Below are 19,843 nucleotides of genomic sequence, written 5' to 3'. Positions count from 1 at the left end.
TTATGTTTCTGCATCGTTTTGTATTGTTTGTAATCATCATATTTTTTTCCACAATTCTTTGAAATTGAATTTTTTTCTTCAAATCTTAAAGAATTTATTAGTGGCCAAACAAAGGATGATGAGGACATTGTTTTTTTTTGCACATTATCCATTCAATATACAATGTGTCGTAAAGAAGAATTTGAAATTTGAAAAAAAAACTGAAATAATGATTCGATTTTCTATTTTTGATGGCCCACTTGATAAATTGACCTTTTCCGGCAACGGGGTAAAAAAAAAAATACTGGACGAAAAACTATATTCAGAACTGTAACAAAAAAAAATTGTTGTTGGTCAATAATATAGTGTGATATAATGATTATGCAAAGCGACTAACTTTTGTTTTTGGCATCCATTTTTTTCTCTCTCTCTCTCTCTTTTCATTTTATTCAAGATGTATTGCTTGTGTATTCAAAGGCCTACACCAAATGTCACATGTGTATTCTATATTTACAAATAAAGAATAAGTATAGAATAAAAAGTTTCACATATGATGACTCTATCATTTGAAAACATTGAAACATGTGCATGAATGGCAACAAACAACAAAAAAAAAATTTAAATATCAGCAACAACAACAACAACGACAACAAAAAAAATTGAAACGAGCAAAAACAAATTAAAAGTTTTACATACATTCGACGTCCTTTATAATCATCATCAGGGCCGGCCCAGAAAATCGCGAGGCCTTGTGCAAAAATAGCTTGAAAAGTTGCAGCTGCGAGGCCCTGTGTTGTACAGCGGAAAGGACGAAGGCAGTCTGCACAGTCTGCACAGGCGCCTCGGCCGGCCCTGATCATCATCATCATGATGACGATATTTTTTTTCTGTATTTATTCGGACAATAATTTTTAAAGTATAACCGTTTGAATCATTAAAATTGAACGAAAAAAATAGACAACAAAAAAAAAATATGAATTTCATAACAGTGAAAGTAACAAATTAATCATATTGTTGTTTTTGTTATTTTATATTTTCATAAACTTTTTTTTCTGGATTCTTCTCGAAAATGTCACAGCCACTATACAAATGTTGACCATTCGATATGAATGTCGAAAACTTATCCAGTTTCAAAAATGAAAAAAAAATATGGAATCTATTGAAAAGAAATGGTCGAACATTTTTGTTTTTTTTTTGGATTTTAATTTATTCAATCAAGATGAATTCAGCAAAAACTACCAAAAAACAAAAAAAAACGATAAACGATTTCTATGAAATTTTAATTGCTGATGACGCAAAGAAAATTTCTGGATAAAATTCTGATTCAATATTTTTTTTTCACTTTCGTTGTATTCTAGATTCAATAATCGATGAACAAATTCCATTTTTATTTTTGCACAAGAAACAAAAAAAAACGATGAAATCAGCTCATTTTTTTCCCACTTTCAATAATATATTGAGGTGTTTGACCAGAATCTTGTTCAAAATCATTTTTTGATTGTAAATAATTTGTCAGTGCAGAAAAACCAAGCCAAACCAAACCAAACCAAACCAACCAAACAAACGAACAAATCACGATAAAAGTGATTTCATGTCATGAATTACATGATTTTCGTTCTCTTGTTTTTTTTCATTAATTTTGTCACAAATTTCTAGGGAAAAATCATTTTTTTTCAAAAATAAATCTTGTTATTATTAGAAAAAGTGAAAGAAATGACAATTTTTCATCTTTTTTTCATCTTTTATGGACACAATCTGAACAAAAATCAAACAGTATCAATATGAAGACGAATTGAAAAATGTAATGAATGGCCAGATGGAAGAATAATAGGAATATAACTAAACAAACAAAAAAAAACAAATACACGTACATATATAGCAAAAGTTTGTTTTTTTTTTTTGTTCTTTTCATCTTGAAAGTCAAATTTTCGTTATTCTTTAAACAAACACTAAACCGATCGATCGACTACAAGATCAATCATGATGATGATGATGATGATGATTCATAAAACAAAAGGGGATTAATTTCCAATCAAAAGTAAATCATTTTCTTTTTCTATGTGTCCATCATTATTCATCATCCGATGGTCAATAGGATATATATTCTGAATGAAAAAAAATAAAAATAAATAAAATGCCAATATCTGAGCCGTTGTCGTCGTCGTCATCGTTTTTGTTTATATGAAACAAGAATTTTGTCAAATTGATGATAATAGAAAAAAAATATTCTTTGTTCACACAAACAATAAAGAGAAAAAAAGAAAGAAATTGGAAATGTTAGGTCGACTACTTAATGATTTTCTTCGTAATTCTTTCAAGATACACTTGGATAATTGGTTCGTTCAGATTTATATTTTTCCAAAATGTTTGATTTAAACGAATGTTACCAAGTACGTTTATTGAATTTTTGAATGAATTTTTCTTTTCCATACATTCAATTTTTTTCGTAGTATCCTGTAAAGAAACAAATGGAAAAATTCTTATTTCCGGAACTAATAGCTTCAAGCAATCCGGAAACTAGTGGTAAAAAATTTTTTCCTTTTTTTTCTTCACATCAAATTACTTCAAACTTATGTTTGGCAACAACACAGCAGTGACAAAAAAACAGCTAAAAATCTGCAGTCGTTATCGATCATAAAATTGAATCAAAATTCATCGTATTGTCCGCCTCCTGCATTGAAATTCAATACGAATAATTATTGAAAATCCGGTTCACATTTGTTCGGATCGGTCTAGGATCGTTTTTTTAATCATTATCATGATGGTGATGATGATGGTTGCGAAAAAAAAATATATCTCTGATTATATAAATTTGAATAACTTCATGGAGCGAAAAAGATATGTATTTATATCGTTTTTTGATGATGTTTATAATTAGTATGATGATAATGATAATCATTTTTTCGGGTTATTTTTTTTGTTTGATAATTATCATCATCATCGTTACAATCATCAAGCTTACAGAGAAAAAGAGAGAGAGAGAGAGAATACTAGAATCAGATTCAGAATCATAACATATAATATTTGAGTAAATGAATTATGAAAAAAAATCATGTTTGTGAGAAAAACGATGTGAAAGATCATCATCATCATCATAACTATGAGACATAGTATTGTTTTTTTTTTGTCTTGGTTGAAACAGTATCATCATCATCATCAAACATCATGCTGAGACTTTAAATGTTTCAGTTTTTTTCAGTCAGCCATTGTAGCCGTTTTCTTTTTCTTCTTTTCAATTCTCTCATTCACTCACTCTCTCTTTTTGGTATATACGGCTTGTTCGCTTCTAAACGAATGATATCCAGTTCTTTTTCTTTCTTATTTTTGTTTTTTGTTTTTCACATACAATACATACGGCCATAATCATCATCATCATCTTCATTGCAATGATCTAATTTATTATACCAAAAAAAAAAGAGAGAAAAAAATACATTCATAAAAATAGAAAAATTCATATGATTTTCCATAAGATATTGGCGTCCATTGATCATGATTATGATGATGATTGCATTGGATGAATATAAATATATGGAAAAATATGAATAAAATATCAACTTGTATCAAATATATATATATGTAAAAAATATTCAATATAAATTAATGACACGCACTTGTGTATAATATTAGAATGGAGAAAAACAAAAGTTGAAAACGAATAAATGAATGAAAATGGATAACAGTTTAATATTGACGTTTTTGTTTGTTAGGCCAAAACATTTGGAGATATTAGAATGTTTTTTTTTTTTTTTTGGTTGATGACATATGAAGAACAACAACAACAACAAAAAAAATTCAATTTCATTCGAAACGAAAAAAAAACAAAAAATTTTCAATCAAAATTGTTGATGTTTTTTTTTCTTGGTTCTCGGTTACTGTAAAACCGGTAATTAAAATCAGATAAAAAAGAAAATAAAATTTCGTATAGATTTGAATATGGCAACAACAACAACAACAACAAAAAAAGTCATCAAAACAACAACAACAACAAGTATAGGAATAGAAAACAAAGTAAAAAAAAAATTCATTTCGTTTTTCTTCATTTTCACAGCAGCTCACCTTCACTAATCAAAAAAAAAAAAACCTCAATACGACAAAAGACAAATAAGAAACATAACAAAAGTAAAAAATAAAACGGAAAAAAATTCCGGTCTATCTATTCAATATCTTGTTTTTTTTTCATTCTGGTACGCTTTCACACACACGCACAGACAAGCACGCTAAAAATGAATGAAGAAATCGTTTCTTCATCATTGCCATCACCATGACAATTCATGTTGTGTTTTTATGTGCAATTTTTTTTCCATCATTTTGATTCTTTATTTCATTTATATATAGATATACATTTAGATTCTTGTTATAATATTTCGTTTAATATTACATACGTTATCATTGTTGTCATCGACAACAACATCATCATTGTTCGATTGATTACTCAACCGAACCATTGGTAATGTGAGTGTGTGTGTGTGTGTGTGTGTGTGTGTGTGTGTGTGTGTGTGTGTGTGTGTGTGTGTGTGTGTGTGTGTGTGTGTGTGTGTGTGTGTGTGTGTGTGTGTGTGTGTGTGTGTGTGTGTGTGTGTGTGTGTGTGTGTGTGTGTAAAAGATTAGAAAACCCAGAATTTGTATCAACTAACTATGGATGGATGAATGATTTTTTTCATTCAATTCTATTCTATATTTTAGTTATAGTTATTATTATTATTATGAATTTGTATGTATTTTCTTCATACGGATTTTTTTTTCTCTCACTCTTCCCGTTGTATATATATATATGTTGTATCAAGTTTTTTTTCCTTCTCAAATATGTTTTTGATTCTTTCGTTTTGTTCAAACATGTTTTTCCGTTTTCATCAGCATTATCATAGGGTCTCAGTTTTTAGCTAAAAAAAAGAGAAGAAATGTTAAGGTTTCTCTCTCTCTCCTTTTTTCTTTGGATCCCGTTGATCATGGTTGATTGCCCATCATTATCATCATGATCATTGTTATTGTCATTGTCATTCATTCAGTTTTTCTTTCTTTGCTTTTCCAGTATCTCAATGATTCAGCTGTTCCATATTTCTCTCTCTCTCTCTCTCTCTCTCTCTCTCTGGTTTGCTTTTGAATCACTTTTTTTTGTTTTCTTTATTTTATTTTATATTTTTTTCTGTTTCATTTTTTCTTTGGTTTTGTTTTTCTTCTTACTTCATATGATCACGTCTAAATCTTCATCATCATTCTATAAAAATTCAAGTACACATTGACATTTGTTGTTGTTGTTGTTCATTCATTCATTCATTCGGATTATTTTACGAGAATTTTCTTTTCGTCTTTTTTTTTACTGTTGTTTGAATCAGATCATATAACGATGAAATCTAATAACTTCAGATAGTTATTTTTGTTGTTGTTGTTGTTGTTGATGCTGTAGCTGAAAAATTATTTTTAACAACAACAATTTCATTTCAACACTTTCATTCTGATTGAATAAATCAAACATATTGTTATTATTATTGTTGTTGTTGTTGATGAGGATGATGATGATATCTGGAAAAAAACCCAAAGGCATATTCATTTCTAAATTAAAAAAAACGAATATTGATTCAATTGATTTTTTTCCAATCAATCATATGTCATATTGTTATTAATGAATAAATTACCATAAAATACAAAAAAAAAACAGAACAAAACAAAATTCAAAACGCATGCGTTTACAATATCCAAATTATATAATCCCATTACAGAATCGTGCTGTTCTGATTAAATCATTTCAATATATAAAAATAAAAAGAGAAAGTAAAAAAAAACAAAAATTTATTATTACATTCAATTTATCTGGTTTCATATATTTACTTCATTTCTTTCTCAATAATTACTGAATAAAAAAAAAACATTTGTTGGTCATCATCATCACCATCATTACTACTGATACACTATCACAGAATATTTTCGAAAGAATTTCCGTTGTTTATTGTTTATTTTATTTTTTTTTTGTTTTGTTCAAACAAAAAACAATGCTGGATAAATATAAATATATAATATAAATGAATTAAAACAGAAAAATAATGTAAATTCACTCAATCATCATTCTTCATTGATAATAATAACAATAACAATAACAATAACAACAACAACAACAACAAAAAGACATAAAACATGATCAGTATGAATATATAAATAATATATAAAAATGATGATAATAACCAAGACGACGACCACGACGACTACTACTATACGACCAACCATCATAATCATTACTAGTAGATAATATAAAACAATTAAGCCTACTACTACTAATTATTCATTTTTTTCTTTCAGTTATTTATCCACTTTATTATCACTTGTTTGTTTTTTTTTGTTTTAATCATTCATAATAAATGAATATATCTTTATGTCAAGCCGCCTCCATTTGTGTGTGTCTGACCGAGATTTTGATTGATTATTCTTTCTCTTTTTCTTTTTTTTTGTTCTGGTTTTTGTTATTGTATACTATCAATAAAAACAACAACAACAACAACAACAACAAAATTTTTAAACCACAATAGGATTCAAAATTCTGAAATTATTTTATCAAAAAAAAACTTTGATCGTGACCGGAAATTATTCTACAAGAATGCAAAAAAAAAAATTCCATTTAACCCTATGACCTTTGTGATATGAAACAAGACAATTTCAAATTGTCAATGATGAAATAAAATGAATTACACGAATTCATGAGAAAATTCAATTTCCATTAAAAAAAAACTAAATACTAAATACTAAATCATGTCATTTTATAATGTATTTTCGTGACAATCGAAAGGGAGAGAAACGAAAATTCTTTTTCTTTTTTTTTCTTTGTTTGTTTGATAAATGTTAAAAATATGCAAATAACTTGTATAACTGCTGATCATCGTTTTTTATTCGTTTGTTTCTGTGTGTGTGTGTGTGTGTGTCTGTGTGTGTCATCAATATTTATAAATCATATGAACGGAATTTTTTCTTTTTTTTCCCTTTCTTTTTTTTACTAAATCCATATCATTTGTCTTGTTATGATTGTCATTTGAAAAAAAAACATAATTCTTTATCGAAATCAAATTGATCTAATCGATTTGATTCAATTCTTTTTCTCTGTATTGTCGACGATGTTGAATTTGTCGTTGTTGTTGTCGTCGTCGTCGTTTTTGTTGTTGTTGTTGTTGTCGTCAAAAATAGCAATAAATCATTAGATAGTTTGGCATAAGAATTAAGAAAATGAAAAAAAAAATGATAAATAATCTTCATAAATTGTTTATATATTGTCAACACATTTCGATAATGTCATGTTATGTTGATGTTTTTTTTCTCTCTCTCTCTCTCTCTCTTCGAAGTCCAAAGAGTTATTCATCATATTTTTGTAAATTTACCAAATTACTTCCAATGTAAAACAATCGAATACAATCAATATTTTTTCTTTTTTTTTGGATGGATCAATATTGGCGCGGAAATAACAAAAAAAAAAATAAATAAAGTTCCGATTGTAATTGTTTTACATTTTTAATTTGTTTGATGATATTCATTTTTCATTTGCATACACAAAATACACAAACATTGTCATCGCCGCCATATAAGTATTAATTATTGAATTTTTTTTCCAATCACTTTAAATCCATTTCGATTTCGGAATGATCCGATTTATTTCATCTATGAAAGTGATTCAATTCATTCATTGTGTGTGTGTGTGTCAACAGAACCAAAAATTCAAGTGATTCTTTTCATTAATCTATCTATTACCTATTTATCGATAATGATACACTTTGCAAAAAAAAAAAAAAAAATTGGCCGCTGGGATAAAAACTGAATGATGAAAAAAATTTTCAATTCATTTTTTTTTTTTTTGCTTCAACAACTATGACACATCCATTCATACGATTATTATGCAAAAAGTGGAGAAACAAAAAATAATTATAAAACAAATTGAATGAATGAAATGAATGACAGAATCAATGTGTGTGTGCGTGCGTGGCGCTGACAATGAAAAAAAAAAAATTTTTAATTTAAAATAAATTTCAATCAAGTTTTTTTTCCGGATCCTTTAATTTTCTTTCTCACACACACATCATTTTTGAACATCAATCTGATATATGTGTGTGTGTGTGTGGATCTGACATTTTTTCGGGTTGACCAAACTTAATATCAAAATGAATTTTTTTTTTCATTTTAGAAACTTTTTCACATGGATAATAAAATTAGTGATGATGATCTTTACTCTTTATTATCATCATCATCATCAGCATCATCATCATTATCAAATTCAATTTTACAAATCATGAATCAAGATTAGAATACCATCATTCTTGTTGCTATTTTATATGATCATCATTGGCGTTCCTATTCATTAAACTACATTATTCTATAAATGTTACACTTGTGTATCAAACAACAACAACAACAATAACAATATATTTAGACTTGTTTTTTTTTCTGTTTTGTTTGCCGATATCGTTTCCTATATATATTGTCAATTTTTTTTTATCATCATCATGATCATTATTATCAACGTTTTTTTTTTTGATCATCGTTATCGTTATATTATTGTTGTCGCTTTGTATTTGAAATATTATCATTTCATTATTATTATTATTATTATGATAATTTTCTCTAAGATATTCCAATATATATATATTTTTTTTTCATCGTTCCTCTTGTTTGAGCAATGATGATCTGATATTATTGATATTCACCAAAAAAAAAAAAAAAAAACAAGACGAAAATATGGCCATTGCGTGATTCAGGATAGTTAATCGTTCAATTCGTTTTTGGGTTCGTTTTTTTTTCGCTTGTTGTTTTCATATATGAATGGAAATGAATAGGAGTAGGAGGTCAACATCTATTTGAATCATCATCATCATCATCATCATCATCATATCATCATCATTACATTTCATAATAAAATCAACATATGTGAGACATATATTTTTTTCTCGATATATATATTGTCCATAGATATCTTAGATCACAGATAAATCATTATATTGATATGAAATTTGGCTATTTCCACCATTAGGCATTATTATAATCATGATTGACATTTACATGGAATGATGAATAAAAAATGTAAACTGTGAATAAAATTCTCAAAATATTCTTATTTGTATATAATGTTTTTCGTGCCTCTGAATTTGCATATCTAGAGAGAATATAGTTTGTAATTCACATATATCCATCGGCATAAATAAATTTTATTTGAAAATTAGAATGAAAAAAAACACACACACACACACACAATTTCAAAGAAATTTCCCAGATTTTTTTTTTTTGTAAATGCAACTAGAACATTTTATTATTTTCGATCCAGTCTAGTTTTTCAACTCTCTCACTCTGTTTTTTGTTTTTTTTCAATTAATGAAATTCTAATAATCTCATCATCATCATCAGCATTAAAAATAATCACTGAAAAAAAAATTGGTTATTACAAAACATTATGAATTTTTTTTCCCCTCTTTGTTATTTCATTTGTCTTTTGTTGTTTTGCACATTATTTTGTTTGTTATTTAACTCTACCAATAATCGTTTGCATTAGTGTGATGATGTTTTTTTTAATACATGAAAATGTCGTTCCATGATGATGATGATTATGGAAATTCATGAATCTGTAGAATTTTTTTCTCTCCATCTATTTATAACGACATCCGAATATGAACATAAACAATAAATATGAGAATACAAATGCAAATTTTTTGTTTGTTTATACTGGTGTATGATAGTGGTATCATCATAGAGGAAGAGAGAGAGAGCAAAAAAAAAATATTTGGTTTTATTTTAAACTTCATAATGATTTTTAATAAATGAAAATTTTTTTTTCTTCTTAACAATTGAATTTTCAATTATTTTTTTTTAATTTTGCTGTCAATTTTCAATTTCAAAATTTTTAATTATTTTTCAATTATAATTGGCTATATAATACACCGGGGGAAAAAAATAGTGGAAAAAAATTTGTAAAGAATGGTGGGCATAATTTTTCCAAGTGTTTGCTATCATCATCATCATTATTATCGTTAGCATCATTATTGAATAGTTTATTTTGATCGATTTTTTTTCTTTTTTGGTCTTTCTCAAATCGATTGATTGTGGAATTATATTTTTTTTTGCTTTGTTTGTTTGGTTTTTTGTTTGTTTTTGTGTGTGTTCAAATACCCATACAAAGCATTGATCAATAACAGAAAAAAAAATTCTCCATTCAGGATTATTTAATCTCATATATACACACGGTACCAGTAAGTAATTGGGCACTTTCGAAAAAAGCATTACGGCCTATGGGAGAGAGGGTTTTTTCAAAGCTTCTAAAACCATGTTTTTTGTCGGAATCAAGCGAAAATATTTTACCAGTGCATAGTGAAAGAGTTGCTCTTTGAACAGTCTGAGTTTCAACTTCCGGCTACCATTTTCGAGAGTAGATGTGGGGTGTCAAAGTTTATGTAGGGGAAATTTTCGCCCTCTCGACTGTACTGCCATCTTGCAGATTAATAAATCCCTGAGATTAGCAAAAATGTATAGACACCAATTTTCGAATGTCGTGCAATCATACTTAACATCAATTTTGACAATTTTGCATTTGTTTTAAATCTTGTTTTAAGACATAAATAAAAAATATGGTTTATTTTGTGCCATTTTTTATTGTAAAGTAAGAATTCAAAATTCAAAATCGAGAAAATGACCAATATCCAACCTAACACGACCAGATCAGAATGGAGAAAAGATCAAATCCAACCTAACACGACCAGATCAGAATCGAGAAAATGGCAAATTTCAAAACTAACACGACCAGATCAGAATCGAGAAAATGGCAAATTCCAACCTAACACGACCAGATCAGAATGGAGAAAATGGCCAATATCCAACCTAACACGACCAGTTCAGAATCGAGAAAATGACCAATATCCAACCTAACACTACCAGTTCAGAATTCAAAATTCAAAATCGAGAAAAGATCAAATCCAACCTAACACGACCAGATCAGAATCGAGAAAATGGCAAATTTCAAAACTAACACGACCAGATCAGAATCGAGAAAATGGCAAATTTCAAAACTAACACGACCAGATCAGAATCGAGAAAATGGCCAATTTCAAAACTAACACGACCAGTTCAGAATTCAAAATTCAAAATCGAGAAAACACCAAATCCAACCTAACACGACCAGATCAGAATCGAGAAAATGGCAAATTTCAAAACTAACACGACCAGATCAGAATCGAGAAAATGACCAATATCCAACCTAACACAATCAATTCAAAATTCAAAATCCAGAAAATAACAAGTCCAAACTAACACGATCAGTTTAGAATTCAAAATTCACAATCGAAAAACTAACGCGACCTGTTCGAAATTCGGTTAGTAATTCTATTTTCGAATTGAATGGTAAATTTGTTTTCAACATTCTATTTGAAAAATTTGATGGTTTAGCCATCGAATGTTAGTTGTCGTGTTGATATTGTTAAGCGTGATTAAACATTTTAAAAACTTTTTCTTTGATTAATTTATTCATCCATTACCATTATCATCATTATTATTTACTATCGTTTATTCATTGATTGATCCATTGCAATTTTGATATTAAAAAATCATGAATAAACAAATTGAAAAAACAGTTTTGCGCAGAATTGTCCTACAATATTATAAAGACGGGTTAAGCAATCGAAACATAGCAAAAAAAATTAACACCAGCAAATCAAACGTTCATCATATCATTAAAACATACCATCAAAATAACCAAATAAACGCGATCAAGCCACCAGGTCGTCCTGGACCGTCAGAACGGACACTGAGACGACTAGGTCGTCAAATCGAAAGAACTCCAGCCACAGTAAGCGAAGAATTGGCGAGCCACATGGATGTTTCCGCAAACACCGTTCGGAAATACATTCCGATGTTGGAATATGGGGCCAGAATTGCCCGAAGAAAGCCACTGCTATCGAAAAAAAACAAAAACAAACGACGGCTATGGGCAAATAAGATGGTTAAGATGCCCACGGACTATTGGAGAAAAGTGATTTTCTCCGATGAGTGCCGGTTTTCGCAATTCAATGACGCTTATCGAACTTACGTTTACCGTAAGAAAAATCAAGCCTACCAAACCAAGAGGCTACAAGCCACTGTGAAACACAACGGTTTCAGCGTGATGGTTTGGGGGGCTATATGGTAAGATTTTTTCGACCTGATTTAATAATAATAATAATCATCATTATTCCTTGAAAATAGGCATGGTGGGAGATCAGAGCTGAGACTCTGCTCCAATAGCATGAATAGCGAAGAATATATTAATACATTGGAAACGACGCTATTCCCCATCTTCCGTAATAGAAGAAATAAAGTAACGAAAAGGAACTACCTTTTCCAGGAAGATGGGGCACCATGCCATATGTCGAAGCGATCACAGGATTTTATCAAAAAATCCAATATAAAAAAACTGGAATGGGTCGCTCAGAGTCCGGATATGAATCCGATCGAGCACCTATGGTACTCGTTGAAGCGCCGATTGAAGCAAACGAAGCTTCATCCGTCGACTTCTGCTGGTTTATTCGAGCTCCTGGTGAAGTTATGGGCTGAATTGCCGCAGAGTTTGATAGATCGGCTGATTGATAGCGTGCCAAGCCGATTTCGAGCTTTGAAGAAGGCACGTGGCGGATCAACGAGGTACTGAGGTTAGTTAAATATAAATCATGAAAATTTGAAAATTTGAATTCAAAAAAATCGTTGTTTCCGTTGGTTTCAGATGATGTGGTCCAAATTACCGGAATCGTCAGCACTGGAGGATCTAATCGTTATCAATTCATGGAATCGACAGTTGGAAGATTAATTTTTCTATTTATCATCATCATTACATACTAGAGAGATTTTTTTTTTATTCTTATTTATTTTTTTAAATCTCTTCTTTTTTCTTTTCTGGTATCTTGATTTTAAAATTATAAATTGATAATAATTTTGTATTGATGATTCTAATGATTGTCGATCATTAAAATCAAATTCAAAATCATTTTCTCGATTCTGACCAGTTCAGAATTCAAAATTCAAAATCGAGAAAATGACAAATGTCCAGCAGCAGTCCTAAACGATCAAGATGAAGTAACAAAAGAAAACCATAATATCACTGTAGACAGCGATGAGCAAATAGAAACCACTACAATCATTGGAAAAGTAATCAATAAAGCATCGCCAACCAATTCTGAACTGGTCGTTTTAGTTTTGAAATTTGCCATTTTCTCGATTCTGATCTGGTCGTGTTAGGTTGGATTTGGTCTTTTCTCGATTTTGAATTTTGAATTCTGAACTGGTCGTGTTAGTTTTGAAATTGGCCATTTTCTCGATTCTGATCTGGTCGTGTTAGTTTTGAAATTTGCCATTTTCTCGATTTTGAATTTTGAATTCTGAACTGGTCGTGTTAGGTTGGATATTGGTCATTTTCTCGATTCTGAACTGGTCGTGTTAGGTTGGATATTGGCCATTTTCTCCATTCTGATCTGGTCGTGTTAGGTTGGATTTGGTCTTTTCTCGATTTTGAATTTTGAATTCTGAACTGGTCGTGTTAGTTTTGAAATTGGCCATTTTCTCGATTCTGATCTGGTCGTGTTAGTTTTGAAATTTGCCATTTTCTCGATTTTGAATTTTGAATTCTGAACTGGTCGTGTTAGGTTGGATATTGGTCATTTTCTCGATTCTGAACTGGTCGTGTTAGGTTGGATATTGGCCATTTTCTCCATTCTGATCTGGTCGTGTTAGGTTGGATTTGGTCTTTTCTCGATTTTGAATTTTGAATTCTGAACTGGTCGTGTTAGTTTTGAAATTGGCCATTTTCTCGATTCTGATCTGGTCGTGTTAGTTTTGAAATTTGCCATTTTCTCGATTTTGAATTTTGAATTCTGAACTGGTCGTGTTAGGTTGGATATTGGTCATTTTCTCGATTCTGAACTGGTCGTGTTAGGTTGGATATTGGCCATTTTCTCCATTCTGATCTGGTCGTGTTAGGTTGGAATTTGCCATTTTCTCGATTCTGATCTGGTCGTGTTAGTTTTGAAATTTGCCATTTTCTCGATTCTGATCTGGTCGTGTTAGGTTGGATATTGGCCATTTTCTCCATTCTGATCTGGTCGTGTTAGGTTGGATATTGGTCATTTTCTCGATTTTGAATTTTGAATTCTTACTTTACAACAAAAAATGGCACAAAATAAACCAAGTATGATTGCACGACATTCGAAAATTGGTGTCTATACATTTTTGCTAATCTCAGGGATTTATTAATCTGCAAGATGGCAGTACAGTCGAGAGGGCGAAAATTTCCCCTACATAAACTTTGACACCCCACATCTACTCTCGAAAATGGTAGCCGGAAGTTGAAACTCAGACTGTTCAAAGAGCAACTCTTTCACTATGCACTGGTAAAATATTTTCGCTTGATTCCGACAAAAAACATGGTTTTAGAAGCTTTGAAAAAACCCTCTCTCCCATAGGCCGTAATGCTTTTTTCGAAAGTGCCCAATTACTTACTGGTACCGTGTGTATGTTATGTATCAAATAAGAGGAAGTATAAACCTCTAAATTATCATTGCTCAAATTGTCCATGAGCCCAGATAATGTCACCACGTGGTAACCATGCTGACCTTTCTGCCTGGACCTAGCAACAAGCATGGCAACTCAGGTTGGTCACAGCGCATGGTCCTGCAAAGTTGACAAATCAAAAGCTGATCACGCAGGTTAAGAGCAGTGGGCGGATAACAACCACAGCAACCATTTTGGCGGGATAAAGCACGGACCATTGGCCATCAATCAATATAAATAGCTGGACATTTTGGCCACAATAACATTAACAATCATATCATATTAACGATCAACGATTATGATCATCACTATCATCATATTGGTTTGAAGTTTGAAATCAGGCAAACTCAGCAGTCAATATCGACAGCCACCAATAGCCAACACAGATCACGGTCTCTAGAAGCTTTCCTGGACGACTGTTTCATCATCGACCAAAACCACGTGTTTTGGGTATCAATCTATCTGTTGTTAGGCCGATCATCATATTACCAAAATCAATCATTTATCCAATTATTATCATCATCAAGTTTCCATTTATATTTCTTGTACATTTTTGCTTATTATCGTTTGTTAGGTTATTAAATAAACTTTTCATTTTTATTAAACCGTGTTGTGAGTGTGGTTGTTGCCAAACATATCGGTGGAAGTATTGCAGACTTCCGTTTTGACCTCAACAAGCCTGTCCATAGTCGCAACTTTATATAGTACTTCAGTATTATATATGACATATATATATATATAGTGATGGTCAAATATATAAACCAAATCAACAGCAAAAAAAATGTGTGTGTGTGTCTGTGTGTGTTTGTGTTTATTATGTACACAAACATAAAGAAGAACACATCTTATTATCCATACATACAACATATACATTGATCCATACGCATCATCGAATGATCTAAATAGCTAACTAATAATTTTAGGTCAATTGGACACCACACATACACTAAACACAATGGTGAACAAAAATGAAAATAAAAAAAAAACATGTATACACACGATCCAAGAAGAATGAAGCCATTGGAATTGCTAAATCTCAGTAAGAATCAAGCAAAAATTCTGATGGTTTGATTGTTTGTGTGTGTGTGTGTGTGTATGTGCGTGGATGGGTAGGTAGTGTGAATGTGTGTGTGTGTGTGTGTGTGTGTGTGGCCAATGACGAAAAAAAATATGGCCAATTGTTCATAAAATATATTTACCATTCATTGTTAACTGTATGTCATAATATATATGTATTGTTGTTGTTGTTGTTGTTGTTGTTGTTATTATTATTATGATTATGAACGTAAAAAAAAACTTGTAACTAATGGAACCATTCTTATAGAATTTTTTTCTTCTCTTTTTTTTGTTATTCATTCCAAAGGGAGCTTTTTATATTCCGGTCTTCATTTTTGATCGTTTCATCATCATCATCATTCGCATTGTAAGCTAATGGATGAAATTATTATCATTGAATACGATATATAAATGGCAAAATATTCCCGTTATATATATATTTTTTCAACATTCATTCTAAGTGAGATTTGGACATTATAAATATAGTTTCGATTATTATGGTGATGATTGCTATTTTACTGATTTTAGTTTTCTCTTTATTTTTTTTATATCTAAAATATCAAATTAAAAATACAACAATATCGACAACAGATTCAGATATACCAATAGAATTATTTTCAAAATGACAACGATTTATTACTGTTTTCCTTTCTTTTCTTTATAGTAGCTACTTATAATTTCTTTATTGTAAATCGACGACTACGACGACCACCGTGATCAACTATCATGTGAGTGTGTGTGTGTGGGCGATCATCATCATTTATATATGTCGTAAGTAAGTATATTATTGTCGAAATCAAAACAGAATATAACTTAAATGTTTATTTTTTTCACATTTTTTCACTACGCATACAAATAACAAAATAACTTCTTATATCCAATAATAATAATAATAATAATGAGAAAATGGATAAAAAAAATTGAAATAAAAACAAGAAAAAGTAGAAAGATAGAGAGAATGAGAAATAAACAAAACAAGTTAATTGGTTCCATTATCTAACCATTCAAATAACATACACATTGATGAATGACTTTGTAGCAAAAAAAAAAGCCGAATATAAATGAATGGAAGTAAGTAGAAAGATAAAATAAAACTCATGAATACAATAATACAATCCAAGAAAAAAAAAGAAAAAAAAACAAAAACAAAAAACATAAAATGTTACATCCATGGTCCAGAATATCATCACCAAACAAGAACAAAACATATAACAGTAGTGGTGGTGGTGGCGGTGGTGGTGGTGATGGTGACAGTGCGAGAAAAGAAAAAAAAACGATGAACATTATCAACAATAACAACGGTTAATTCAATAATAATTTAAGAAAGAGAGGTAGAAAAAGAGAAAGAGAAAAAAACGTAATGAACACACACACACACAAACACAAAGTGAACACATTGGTCCAAATATACTGAATTCCATTGGGATTCTCAGATTTTTTTTTTTTTACTTTCCTGTTCCAGTTTTTTTTTCTTATGATGATCAGTAATTTTGTTTGTTTGTATTTTTCATTTTCTTCTGAGATTTGCAAACAATTTTGTTTTTGTTTTTGTTTTCTTTCCGTATGACAAAATTGTATTTTCACTTCTAACGAAAAATTCTGAATTATTGACACACACACGCATTAAAACAAAACGTATATAAAATATGGAATTTACAAAAAAATCTGTTCTCATTACCATCATCATCATCATTATCATTTAGATAATTAGCATACGTAGAAAAAATCATCAACACCCAAACCACAGTTGATAATCAATCTGGTGATTTTTTTTTTTTGAGGTTTTGGCCTTGGTTGTTGTTTATCGTGAATAATTTTTTGGCCAATAATATCGTCTCGAAAAAAAAATATGGATAGAATTCCTTTTCACTTTGTTTTCAAGAAGTTTTAATCGAAAATTAATGAAGAAAAATCAAACCATTTGCTTATTATGGAATTATTTAGCCATAAACACCGACTTTGTTCATATATACACATACACATAAATATTAATTTATTTGATCCAATCTGTTGTCTCAAGAAAAAAAAAATGTTCGGTTGATTGAATTATTATGACATAATCATCATCATCATCATCATAATTATTGATGATAAACAAGATTTCGAGTGAAAAAAAAATGAAAACAAAAAAAAACTAATAATCATCATAATTTGATTAGAAAAAATTCACCAAATCTTGATCTGAATAATGATTGATTTATCAATTTATAAACAAATAAATATAATGATGATATGATCAAATAACTGATCCAATATACATTGGTAGCCAATTTCAATTTGGCAATCTATAAATCCAGAATTCAATATATTATACTTTAATAATTTGTAATATTGTCACGTCATTGCCGGATATTTTTTTCAGATGATATGTGACAAATTTTTTTTTGTTGTATGGAAAATCAAAGGGTAAAAAATTAATTCAAAATTTTTTTTCGCCATATTTAACACTACAATATAGTTAAAAATTTTTCAGGATTAAATACCCACCAGAGAGAGAGAGAGAGAGAGAGATATGGGGGGAGCGAAATTCGGTTTTTATCATGATTAAAAATCAGAAAAACAAACGATGATTGAATAATAATGATGAACGAAAATAATTTTTCTGGCAAAAAAAAAATCTTTACAACTCCCAAAAAAAATTATAATTTTGAAAATTTTTTTCTCCTTATTTTGTCATGGTTTAAGAGTGGTGGTGGTGGTGGTGGTGGGGGTTGGAAATGTCAAAATAAAAAAAAATTTTTACTTTTACTTTTCACCATTCATTCATTCATTCATTCATTCATTCACTCATTATATTCCATATGTTCATTTCGATTTTCTCTCTCTCTCTCTCTCTTGCTCTCTGCTTTTGTTCATATCATTACTGTTCTTTTCATTTTCATTTTTTTTATTGGAAAAAAATTTTTTTTTTTCACAGAATTTTCTTTACTTACATTATGTTTTCGATCGATTTTCGGCGTTGAATATTTCCATTTTCATTTTTTTTCTTGGTTCGGTTTTTTTTTGCGTTGGTTTGTGTGTGTGTGTGGGTGTGGGTGTGTGTGTATCTTTCGTACTTGTATGCACAAATCTATGTTGTCGTTTATTTTTTATTTTTTTTTTAGTCGTAGTTTATGATATAATTTCGTAGCGGTCGTAATCAGAATTTTTGTCCCAAATTTTTATATTTATATAAAAAAAAATTTTTTTTGCATTTTGGCTTTACAATTCTTTCGATGTAGCTATTGCTATTGTTGTTATTATATCTTTATCATCATATATAAATGTGTTCTTTATCGATTAATTGATTGATTGATTGATTGATAAATCCATATTGTGAAAAATTTTTTTGTTTTGATTTTTGATCATTCAGATAAAAGAAAAAAAATTTCAGTTAATTGTAATAGTGGATAAATATTGAACACAGTGTAGATATGAATAATTTTTTTTTTCGTTTTGTTTTGTTTTGTTTTGGTTTCGTCCGTATCATATATGATGATTGAAAATCTATTTTCACACTTGCACACGCACACGTTTAATTGTTCGTTATTTTTTTCTTTGTTTTTTTGTTTGTCTTTCATTTATAATAACCATTAATTATTATTATAAACAAATGTCAATTGATCAATTTATCTGCAATGATTATTATGATGATCAATATATCGGTTTTTTTCTCGTTGTTTTTGTTGTTGTTGTTTTCGTTGTTGTTGTTGTTGTTGTTGTTGTTATTGAGAATCAAAAGAAATGAAAAAAAAGTGAATCAACACATTGAAATCTACACACACACACACACACCAAGTTATATTGATTGAAAAAGAAAGAATTTTTTTTTTTTGATACAATTGTCACCCAAAATGATGGTTAAAAATTGAATGGCAAAAAAAAAATAGATAGATAGATAGAATGGAAGAAATAATAAAATGTATTTATTGTTGAATGAAGAAAAAAGAATAAAAACTAAATGAAATCAATGGAGACCAATTTCGCGAGTGTGTGTGTGTGTTTGTGTTTGTGTGTTTTAAAACACACAGACACAAAAACAAACGCGGGCTTTTTATACCTCCCAATTTCAATGGATCCCACATGACTGAATGAATGAACGAATGGCATGGTATGTGCGTGTTTTGGTTTTATTTTTATTTTTTTTTTCTTCTTTCTCATATCAATTGGGTCCATAACAAAAAAAAAAAAAAACAGAAAACAGAATCTTTTGCGCGCTTGTTACAAGAATTGATTCATTTGATTCACTTCAAATAGTAAACATGTACACACAAACACACGCACATATTGTGAGAATGATATA

At 29.6% G+C, this 19,843-nt stretch overlaps 1 protein-coding gene across 1 annotated transcript in view; it reads right to left on the bottom strand.

Moving 5' to 3' along the window:
* The window catches only part of LOC124498785 (metabotropic glutamate receptor), a 66,000-nt gene extending 46,377 nt beyond the window's left edge, over positions 1 to 19,623 (bottom strand). The window contains exon 1 of the mRNA XM_075731156.1: positions 18,495 to 19,623. The gene's annotated coding sequence lies outside the window, so the exon portion shown is untranslated. The remainder of the gene's footprint in view (positions 1 to 18,494) is intronic.
* Positions 19,624 to 19,843: the final 220 nt, after the last annotated feature.

This window comes from Dermatophagoides farinae, chromosome 5 (assembly GCF_024713945.1).
Source record: "Dermatophagoides farinae isolate YC_2012a chromosome 5, ASM2471394v1, whole genome shotgun sequence".
NCBI classification, from domain to species: Eukaryota; Metazoa; Arthropoda; class Arachnida; order Sarcoptiformes; family Pyroglyphidae; genus Dermatophagoides; species Dermatophagoides farinae.
Note: the sequence above shows the minus strand (reverse complement) of the source record. Positions and strands in the feature narration are given on the sequence as shown.